The sequence below is a fragment of the Electrophorus electricus genome, unplaced genomic scaffold, assembly GCF_041902795.1.
Source record: "Electrophorus electricus isolate QZ-2024a unplaced genomic scaffold, ASM4190279v1 Scaffold50, whole genome shotgun sequence".
NCBI lineage: Eukaryota > Metazoa > Chordata > Actinopteri > Gymnotiformes > Gymnotidae > Electrophorus > Electrophorus electricus.
In genome coordinates, this window is record NW_027658768.1 from 302228 (window position 1) to 314490 (window position 12263).

Here is a 12263-nt window from a genome sequence, read left to right on the forward strand (position 1 = left end):
ATTGCTTCTGACATACTGGGCAGCTACAGGGTTCTTCTCCCGTGTGGATTCTGACATACTGGGCAGCTACGGGCTTCTTCAGTTGTGTGGATTGTCTTCTGCTCCTCCATGTGGCCTGTTTCACCAAAGCCCTTCCTGCAGTATTTGCAGCACTATGGCAAGCGGACACCCTTGTGTGAGCGTTTAGGTGCTTCTCAAGAGTCTGGGCAAGTTTGAAACATCTGCCCCAAACATCACTGACATTATTTCTTGTAGGTGATTAGCCACGTGTTTCTCTAGCCACAAGTACTTTTTGATTTATTTGTTTTTTTAAATAGGTAATTTTATATATAATGGCAACAAATGACATTTTAAGTTTTATGACAAAACGTGCAAACAAGCTGGCCTGAGAGGTGTGTAGCGGGATATGACTCAGTGCGTCTCTGGTGCTGCTTTTGATGAGTACAGTGTCATGAGTGTGTCTGTCCAGCGGTGCAAAGAGGGGATACAGCAAGGCATGGCATGGTGTTTATTCATTCGTTTGCATAGAAAATGACGCCTTTTCACATTGTGGAACTACAAATATGGCGGTCTTTTTTGTGCGGCGTAGTAATGACATATGTTGTGGAATTTTGAACAAACAGCAAGTCAGACGTGATTAAGAGAGTAATTTAATAAGAAAAAGAATAAAATAAATGTTTGGCTCTCCTCAGGTAGGGAGCCCCGAGTATACAAAACCGTGGCTAGTTATACTACTCCTGTGCTGTCTTTAACCAATCATCTTTTCTTAAGCAGCTCTTCTTTCCTTTGTTGCTGTGGCTATAAGCCAATCAGCTCTCAGCTTGTTTTTTTCCACAAACCAACCCAAACTGACTCCAAACAGTGTGGGTTGTGTGTCAAGTTGACCTTGATGTTAACAGTTCCTGATACATGTTCAACTTAATCAGCAACAGGCGGATATAAATGTGCAAACAGCATTATTAATTTAAGAACAAAAGGATCAGTGTGATTTTATATGAATCACATAATACATAGTTTCGTATCATTTTCCATCACACGTAAAAACAGAGTCTCACCGTATTGTCGGGCAGGAGGATCTGGACTCATTTATTACTTAATATCTTCCCCCATCTAGCGGTCATTAGAGGTTAGTCTTGAATTGATTTCTGTCGTGCAATATTTTAGATATAAATGTTTACATTTTCTATTACAGAACACGGCAAAGTATAGTCAACCAGTTCTAACCTTTTGAGAAAAACTTTAACTTCAAAGTAGGTGAATCTATTTACTTAGATTGAACCAATCGGATCACAGTTTATTTACATAGCATCAATGCTTTGAGTGCTTTAGATATAAGGACATCATGGCGATCTTTCTGCTCACACCTCAGTCAGTCTATAATTCTGTACTATGTGTTTCTATAGCTTCCAACTTTCACGAGTTTCTTGAATCTGTGGAGAAAAGTGCAGACTCAGGTACTTTCTTATTTGTGAACTTTTATACATTTTATGTAATTTATTTATCATCTATAATGTTTTATTACTTTTCATTTATAGATATAAGGACACAAAAACAGTTCATATACTCAATGAATTGTTACAAGATAATCTTTTCTAGAGAATGTTTACCATTTGTTAAAAGACTGATTTATTTCTAAAAGTTTATGTAGTGTGTTAATTTGTCACATGGAGGCAGAAGGGGTGAATCTGATATACCCCTCTTCCATCATCAACTATTCATCGAGTCCTCCAGTGGAGCTTGTACAACCAAAGAAACGCATACAGCGGTCACCGGCGGTTCTAAGTTACATCTAAAGAGGTCTAGGCCTATACACACTGTTCCACCTGAGGTAATAAAATGTTTTGGGGTAAAGGTATTTTCATGAGGCGATCTGTGATCTTATTATAATAGGCTTTGAAGCTCTCTGCAACAGGTGCAGAGTGGTGCAAGACTGTGTTTGAAAGCATAAAGAGGAATAATGTTTCTGGGGTATCTTAAGGCCTTTGTGGGTCTGTAAGTGCAGAGCAGAGGCTCTGATGCAGGTGGTTTCAAGGCCTCTGTGGAAGTCTACGGCAGATGACTCTGGACTGTTCCCGTGAGAAATAGCTTCCTAAGTATTGGGAAAGATCCCGGCTTTTAAAAGACGTGAAAGCCTCTTCGAGAGTTCTGTGGCTAAGCAAGGTTCATTATCTTACCATAAGAGCAGGGTGATACTGACCTGCAACATCATCTTGCAGGTGTTTGATGGTATGAGTTGAGATCATCTTTGTTAAAAACAAAAAAAACAACAACAAAAAAAACCCCCAGGAAAATCTTCCAATAGGATATACTGGGGTCAAGCTTCAATTTGTACAATGATAGATCTCAATTTGCATATATTGAATAATGTATGGTTGAACACAGTGGTTGAGATTTCAAACACCAGTATGTAGAGAAGGTGTGGCAATCACATAATCAGTTGTGAAAACTGGATAAAAATGTGTGTTCCTTGTGTGATTATTAGACATATTCTGGACTATGCCTCGTTTGTATGTAACGCTGAGCTCAAAATAAATAATGGACCTACTACTCTCTTCAATTAATTCTTGAGTCTGCATCTTTATTTTCTGTTTAAAGAGGACTTAATAAAATTAATGGAATGTGGGCAATATCTAGTAACACAGTGCAGAGTCTGCTAAATGTAGATCCCAGCCTTTTATATGGCCTCTTCCCTTTAATTCTACTGACTATAATTAATGTAAACCTTGTCGATTCTGGTGTTTGCTGTATAGAGGTAGCGAAAACTTTGCTAAAACAATGAAAAATATGCATCCTGTGAAAAGTTTATTGAACAATATAACATTGTTCCTTACCCAGAGCCATAACACGTCATTGATGGAAATCACACTGATGTGAGGGCGGTATGGGCCAACTCAACTGTATTTCCTGATTGTTTTATTCTGCAGGAGGATGTGGTCCAAATATTTAAGAAATCACAGGTTTGTTTAAGAGGACATAGTCGAACAGTTTGGGCTTACTGTTATTTTAATACTAGTGGTAACTATTAGTAAATACAACAATCTGACCATCCTCATACTGCATTGAGGGGTGATGGGGTGATGGTACCAGATGATGTTTAGGTATGTGGTTATGTTAATTTATTTTTGTTCCTTTATATTCACATATTTTGCAAGTGCGTATGTTATTGAGTTTAAAACCATCCATATATTATGCAATTATAGAAAATACAGAAACTGCATGATACTTCTCTTGACTTGCTAGAAGTTCAGACTGTAGCAAGCTTAGCATTAGTAAATGGAATAGGTGTCATTTTAAGGATTCATTTAAAGTATTCATGAGGTATTTCTCCTAACATCGATGTATCGACAGTACCAATAAAATAAATAGCATAACAAGAATTACAGGTGTATAATAGTGTAGTTACCCACAATGGTTGAAGTGTTTGAAAAGAGTTGTATAAAAGAATAGTTGGTTGGTTCGTGGCATAAAGTCATGAAACGGTGAAATGAGGTCATAAAAAGAGTGTTTACAGGGCAAAGTGCTTTAACATTGAATTAGACAAACTAATAACATAAAACAAGGGAGTTTAGAGATTCTGTGTCCTTTCGTAATGATTTGTGCATATGGCAGGCTGCTGCAAAGGATCCTGGGTAAGCTTCAGCAGACCTCAGTGTAAGATATATTAATAATATTAATCATAATAATACTATTCAGAGGTTACTTGAGTAGTAATCAGAATGTTGCTAGTTCAAGCCCTACCACTGCCAAGTTACCACTGCTGGGTCCCTGAACAGCAATGAATCCTCAATTGTATTATTAATACAATCCAATACACATGCCTAATGCTCAGCTGTCAACTGCAGAAACTGACATTCTGAGCATTCGAACAGTAAGAGGAACAAAAAGAAAGGAGTCACCGACTGTACACGTGTCAATCATTTAGCCTTTTTACATGTTGTTTTAGTTTACTGTAATCAAGGCCTGAAACTGGAGTCTATGGACCAGGCAAAAATATTTCAATATTTAATGCGTTTTTATTTTTTCAGTTTCAATGTTTCAATGAGACTCAGGAGACTCCAGCATAAGCAGAAGCTCCAAGTTGTCGATCTCCAGGAGCAAACCCGTCCCTGCAAGGTTGGGGTGCATGTTCTGGATCACGGGAAACAGACCATCGATCACCCAACATCTGCTTCTGCTCCTGCGGAGGTTCCAGATCCAGCACGGAGGCAGTGAGAGGTTCCTGGCCCAGAGATTGGTCTGCAGCGGGCCTGATGGTACTCGGCATGTATTGGAAATGCTGTGGCTGAATGCTGTGCGTAGCCCAGCGGGTGCTGGGGTGGAGCTGTGCCAGTTGCCTGCTCGGGTAGCAGGTAGCCCAGTTCTGAGCCTGTGGAATGGCCATCATGAAGTAGCCGGAGGGCGGGGCGGGCTGGTAGGGGTTGAGCACTGGGTTGCGCACGGCACTCACGCTGGCCATGCGCTGCATGTACTGGTGGGTGAGGTGGGCCTGCCGCTCCTCCTTGCGCTGCGCCAGGGCCACGTACAGCGGCTTGGTGCCTACGATGCACCCGTTCATCTCCTTCATTGCCTCGGTGGCCTCCTCCGGCGAGGAGAAACACACAAAGCCGAACCCTTTGGAGCGGCCGCCCTCCGTCATCACCTTGGCACTCGTGATTGTCCCGAATAGAGAGAACTCTTTACGCAGACGCTCGTCGTCCAGACTGTCGTCTAGGTTTTTAACGTACAGGTTCACTCCCTGGTAGCGAGTCGTGCCGTCCTGCTTCATCTGCTCAAACTTGCGTTTGAGCTCTGTCTGCCTCTCGCCTTTCTTCTGGGCACGAGCCACATACAGCTGCTTCCCATTCAACTTCTTCCCGTTCATCTCATCCACAGCCCTTTTGGCATCCTCGTGCCTCTCGAAGCTCACAAAGCCAAAGCCCTTGGACTTGCCGCTCTCGTCTGTCATGACGCGACGGCTCAGCGTTGGGCCGAACTTGCTGAAGATCTCATTTAGCTTGTTGTCGTCCATGTCCTCCCAAGTATGAGATATTATTTCCATCAGGCTCAGGACCATCTCTTTAGGATAAGGTCAAGAGAAATCTCTTGGAATGTGGTGTTAACAGGTTCCAACTGGTGTGGGTGTTTTATATTACTTTGCATATATTGACAAATGTATGGTTTGGATGCAATGGACGTGAAGACAAACGCAAATATGTAAAGGAATGTGGGGTGAATACATAACCACTACTGAAAAATGTATGAAAATGTGGGTTCTCTGATTTTTAGACATTCTCCAGAGGGTGCCTCAATAATGCGTGTTAATGTTAACCTACAATAAAGTACGTGCACAGTTATGCTCTTTAACCAATTCTGAAGTCTGCATTTGTATTTAATATTTGAATTGAACTTTAAAACTAGCCGACTGGGCACCTAGGAACCACATACTGTTGCTATGTGCAGAGATGTGGGCTTGCAGCCCATTGTTGGGCAGAGTCCATCGCACTGCTCCAATAGACCTGCTCTGACTGCTACTTTCCCACGTCGGCAGTCGAAGTCGTTTCTCCTTCACAATGCTTTTCAACTGGTTGGCCAGTTTCACCGTCTCAGTAGACAAGCTAAAAGAAACTGTTGGCAGCCTCTCGTTGCTCCTGTAATATGACCGTCGCCAGACCAGAGAGTGGAACTGGATGGCAGTGTGGCACTTGCAGCTGCAGTTTGTTTGCTTCAAGATTTAATACGTGTAAGTGACCTTTGCTTCTCGTCCTGTCTTTACTGGTTTGTTAATAAGGTCATTTGAAATTGTGTTGTACATAAAGGAATATTACAGAATTATTCTCTATTTTAAGCTACACTGTGGGGTTTTGTTTTTTTGATCTTTACATTTATATTAATGCAACCCAATACACTTATCTAATGATCAGCTATGACCTGTAAGAACTGACAATCTGAACATTCAAACTTTAAGAGGAATAAAAACAAAAAAATGATCAGCTGTTCATGTCAAAATCTGTAATATGTAATAGAAATAACTGTAATATGTTCAATATAACTGTAATATGTTCAATTACCACCATGTAACATATAACTGTAAATATGTCAATTGCAAGATGGGACTGTACATTCTGTACATACATATATAAATATCCATATATACATTGTACATATAAACATAATATATATATATATATATATTGTACATGCACTATTAATATATTTTTGTATATATATAGAATATATTTCTCTATGCACCCCTGTTTTTCTTTTTCCTCAGATTGGACAGAGCACTCAACCATTTCACTGTGAGTTATACTGTGTATGACTATGTATGCCACAAATAAACCAAACTTGAAATGATTTTACCTTTTTCTGTCGTTTTCATTTTAAGCTTAGAATAACCAAGGCCTGGACTTTGTAAGGTGGTTTTGAATCCAGGTCAGCTAGGTGAGGACACCAATAGCTTACTGGGTAAGCAGCCACACTCTAACAATGGTGGGCTCGTGTGCAGAACAGTTAGAGCTTGGATCAAGCAAAACAAGAGGAAAAAACGAAACACCTCGGTGAGCGTGGAAAAGGGGAGAACAAAGAACGCCACGGAAAGAAATGGCAACCCCGATGCACTGGGGAAAACTCGAACTAAAAGTTCCCAAACAAAACCAGAAAACGGGGAGAAACTTGAATGGCTAAGGGAAGCCTCAGGAGAGAGACATACTCGAGAGGGGAAAACTGGAGAAGGGAGGGGACGTGTAAAAACACTGACACCCTCGCAGAACAGAAAAGAGGCATAGCACAAGGGCTCACAGACCTCAATACCCAGAGTTACCGGCTAGGAGCTTGGCTCAAAACTTTATCAAAAACCCAGCACTGAATGACCGGGTCACTGGGCTTATATAAGGTCTAGCCCAGCTGTTGGGTGTTGATCCTGATCAGTGGCGTGGTTGACTCGACGCCTCCCTCTGGTCGAGGGGGCCTCGGCCTGGTGCCAACCCTTACAGGCTTGATGTCTACAGACATGGCAAAAATATTTCAATGTTCAATGCATTTCAGTTTCAATGTTTATTTTTTTCAGTTAAAATGTTAATTTTTTTTACTGCTTATTCTTCCATTAGACAGCCAGAAGCGCAGCACTGGTTAAAGTTTTTGAGCGGCTTCCTGCGCGCACTGGTCCTGGAGCACAGCGACTGCCTCATCCACCTTAGGGTGCAGAGACTCAGGAGACTCCAGCATATGCAGTAGCTTCGAGTTGTCCAGTTCCAGGAACATACACGTGATCTTCCCTGCAAGGGTGGGCTGCATGTTCTGGATCAGGGGAAACAGACGCTCACCCAGTATCTGCTTCTGCTCCTGTGGAGGTGCAGCAGCCAGCATGGAGGCACTGAGAGGTTCCTGACCCTGCACATGGACCGCAGCCAGCTGCACGGGCACCTGGAGCTCTGCCCCCAGGTGCTGCTGTGGGTTGAGAAACATAAATGTTTTATAATTGATTTGACTGATAAATGGTAAGTTCGACATTTATATCTAAGGGCTGTGTGCCCAGGTGTTGCTGTGGGCTGTGAACGCCTGAGGTGGTTTTGTACTGTGGTACTGCTCTCACCAGCGACGCCTTGTTGGCAGCTTCTGCGCTGGCCATCCCTGTCCCCGGAGCCTCAGATGCCATGGTCTGATAGGCCATCGTGCGTGGGACCTGGCAGGCGGTGGTTGGTCGGATGGCGCTGAAGGCCTGCGGGCAGGATGCGGCTGGACCGATGGCACTCGGCATATCCTGGACTTGCTGTGGGTGGACGCACTGCATGGCCCAGCAAGGGCTGGGGAGGAGTTGTGCCAGCTTGCTGCTTGCGCAGTAGGCAGGCCAGTTCTGAGCTTGTGGAATGGCTTCCATGTTGTAGCCGGAGGGCGGGGCAGGCTGGTAGGGGTTGAGCACGAGGTTGGGCAAGGCACTCACGCTGGCCGTGCGCTTCATGTACTTGTTGGAGAGGTGGGCCTGCCGCTCCTCCTTGCGCTGCGCCAGAGCCACGTACAGCGGCTTGGTGCCTACAACGCGCCCATTCATCTCCGTCATGGCCGTGGCGGCCTCCTCCGGCGAGGAGAAACACACGAAGCCGAACCCTTTGGAGCGGCCGCCCTCCATCATCACCTTGGCACTTGTGATGGTCCCGAACGGAGAGAACTCCTTACGTAGACGCGCGTCGTCCAGACCGTCGTCTAGGTTCTTGACGTACAGGTTGTCTCCCTGGTAGTGAGTCATACCGTCCTGCTTCATCTGCTCAAACTTTCGTTTCAGCCCTGTCTGCCTCTCGCCTTTCTTCTGGGCATAACCCACATACACCTTCTTCCCATTCAGCTCCTTCCCATTTATCTCATCCACAGCCCTCTGGGCATCCTCGTGCCTCTCGAAGTTCACAAAGCCAAAGCCCTTGGACTTGCCGCTCTCGTCGGTCATGACGCGAGTGCTCAGCGTTTGGCCAAACTTGCTGAAGATCTCCTTCAGCTTGTCGTCGTCCATGTCCTCTCCAAAGTTCTTGACGTACACATTGGTGAACTTTTTGGCCCTGGCCCCCATCTCAGCCTCTCGCTCCTTGCGAGACTTGAAGTGGCCAATGAACACTTTGCGGTCATTGAGCAACATGCCATTAAGTCTCTCAATTGCTCTCTCCGCAGCCTCACGGGTCTCAAAGTGCACAAAGCCGTAGCCCTTAGAGCCATTCTCGTCACACACCACCTTGCTGGAAAGGATGTTCCCAAAGGCAGAGAATGTGTCGTAAAGAGCTTCGCTGTCAATAGACTTGTCAAGGTTCTTGATGAAGATGTTGCCAACTCCACTCTTCCTCAGAGAGGGGTCTCTCTGGGACCACATAATTCGCACAGGTCTGCCTTTGATGATGTTAAAGTTCATAGTGTCCAAAGCACGCTCAGCATCTGCCTGCTGCTGAAAGTTCACGTATGCGTATCCAAGTGAGCGGAGGGTCATCGCGTCCCTGCAAATCCGTACGGAGACTATTGCGCCAGCAGGACTGAATTTCTCGTATAGCATGGCCTCGGTAACGTCTGGATGAAGGTCACCCACGTACAACGAAGTCATCGGCGAACTTGGAGCACTTGGATTCATTTTCGTGAGGATCGTCGGTCAACCTTTCTGGAAATCGTAGTCGAAAGTAGTAAATGAATAAAATAAAATCGTAAATGATTTAACCAAATGATCTAACTGCACGAATTATAAAACAGTTTGAAACAGCAATTCAACAGAGCCAGGCAAGTGTCGACCGACCAAAGCGATCATAGCAACACTTTAGCTTTAGATTCAAATACATGACAACTTGGTTGTTACGTAAGAGTGCTTTTACGTAAATGTTTATTTTTAAATATTATACAAACGCTATTTATTTATTTATGAATTATTCAATTATTTTAACTTATAACGTTAATAGCGTGAATGAGAGGCTTTAACAACGCCTTATATTTCAAAATATTACCTAGTCACAGCATTTTCCAAAAATCGTCCATATGCTGCTCACACTGAATCATTTACCGCATGGCTCAGAATAAATACTTTTAGTTTGATAAACGCAACAACATTCATTTTCTTTAGCCTAATGCTCGGCAAAAAACATCGCATTAAAGTTAATTAATGGGATGAAATCAGTTTGCCTTGGAGCAGGCCTATGTTCTTTGAGGTTAAAAATAATCGCCTGGATTGTAAACCTTAGTAGAGTTCCACAACGAGGTGCGATTTGTAAAAGGACGTCTTTTTCTCTCCGAGTTAGAAATCTGGAGAAATAAATATATCAATTGATTTCCGCCCATCGGAGGACCTTTAGAACTTTATTATTTATTCATTATTTATTTCTAACTTCTCACTGTGTCCAACTATATCGGGTGTATAAAACGTATGAACAGACATAAATAACGTGGGGGAAACGGGAATAGGGGAGAGAGGAAAAATAAGACGAACAGAGACGAAACAGACAAACGGGAAATGCAGATAGAGTATTTTAAGTATTAGCCACCTGCACCATTACGGGAATGTGTGTGTGTGTGTGTGTGTGTGTGTGTGTGTGTGTGTGTGTGTGTGTGTGTGTGTGTGTGTGTGTGTGTGTGTGTGTTCGTGTGTGACTGCTTGTGTGCGTCTGCCTGTGTGTGTGTGTGAGAGAGAGAGAGAGGCTATGTGCGAGTGCACTGTATATGTACACGTACTAGATTGGGATATTTATCATTTATGGATTAGCTCTGTAAACTTTTTATCAAAGGAGTCCAGTCTAGGTTATTGGTTGTTATTGATTCATTCTGAGATTTTTTTCCATTGATATGTAGTCTATCAATAGATTTTTCCATTCGGTGACACTAATATTATTTTTTGTTTTCCAATTCATGAGTATGTTTGTATTTGCAATTAATAATGTTATATATATATTATCCTGTTTTTTTTCTATTGTCACATTGGTTGATGACATGTCTCCTAGGAGACATAAAGATGGTGTTGGATGGATAGGGTTATTTAAATCATGGGACATGTGTGTGATTACTTATTGCCAAAATTGCTTGATAGGTGTGCTCTGCCACACGATGTGAATGTAATCGTCAGCTGTCTTTGGAGTAAAGTATGTACAGATTGCTGAGCTTGTGAAACCAATTTTAAACATCCAATGTGTAGTATAATGTAATCTATGTATTATTTTGTACTGAATGCATTGTAGGTTAGTGTTGCTGTCATGTGGTAATTATTATTACACATTTTAATCCAGACTGTGGCGTCGGGAGCTAGTAATAAATCTTCCTCCCATTGTCTCGATGGGAGAGTAATTATGCGATTTGATTTCATTATTAGTTTGTATATCTTATGTGATAGTTTTTTTGTATTAGGAATGTTTATAATACTGATATGGATGCAGGTGAGTTTAATGTCTCTGAACTGATAGTTGCTCTTACCTGCTTTCTATATCTTATGTTTGGGCTACTTGTGGAAGTGACATGAAAGCAGTGTTATGTTTATGTGAGTCTGGAGTTTGATATCTTGTGAAATTTCCACCAGGCTGTTAGTATCATGGCCACCCACAAATTGTTGATCATGAATGTTCTTTAATTGATTTGACTGATAAATGGTAAGTCTGACTTTTAGATCTTTGCATAATGTTTGCTATATGTCTATCCATATTCTGTCTGATATACTAAGTTTTATCCATTTTATACCATATTATAGTTGATTTGCAATAATCAACTACGGTTCTGTAATGTTGTGAGTTTGATTCTATGTGATTTATTTTTCCAGTAGAATCAAGTTATGATGTTGTCCAAAGATTTTAGACAGGTTGGTGGCGCTGGAATAATTGAAAACAAATAATTTCGTTTAGGTAATATTCTCATTTTAATTATTGCAGTTTGTCCAAAGAGCATAAGGGGCAAATTTGTCCATCAATGAAGTTCGTCGCTTATTGTTTTAATAATTGGATGACTATTTATTTTTGAATAACAGACAACTGGGAAGAGAATTTAATACCCAGATATGTAATATGATTGGTATTCAGGGGGATGGGGAATGTTTTTAATTGCATCATAAAGTTATGCTGCTAATATATAGTATAATACACAAATATCCTACTGGAGATACAATTTGACCAGTTATGTGTGATGTTCTGTGATGATCATATAGAACAGCACAGACAACTGTTTGGCACATCACTGTTAAACCTCCTGATTGCAACCCGGGGCATCGTGAACTGTACAACATGACCCTCAGACAATGATCTCTGAGTGAAAGCGATAAACATAATCATCTTCATATCATCACTTTCTCTACAAGTTCAGTGGAAGAGATGTCAGTTAAAGGGAGTTTTAATACCCTTTCCATCTTTAAATTTAATAAAAACACAGATGGAAAAATTCCAGAAAGTGAGACAGAGAAAGGAAACTAGACTTTAAAATGGTGCTGCCCTCTTGACTTACAACTGTAGATTATTGAAATTATTACAAATGTCCGATGCCAAAAGGGATTGTGTCAGTGTTTCACTACTCAGTATTGCATTTGGTAGACAGTACAAACAATTAGACTATGGTTAAAAAAATCACAGAAATAAAATCTTGAACCACCTAGTCCCAGGAAACATTAGATTACTGGAACAAAATCAGACAACTAGCAGAACAACTTTTTAACCAGTGATGCAGATGCACTTTTAGTGGATTTATTTATCTGTATTTCAATCCACTAAAGTTTTTCACTTGATCTAACATTACATTTAAGACCGAAATCCTGTTACGTCTCACAGAAGATTCCACTGATCAAGCTGCTACTTACC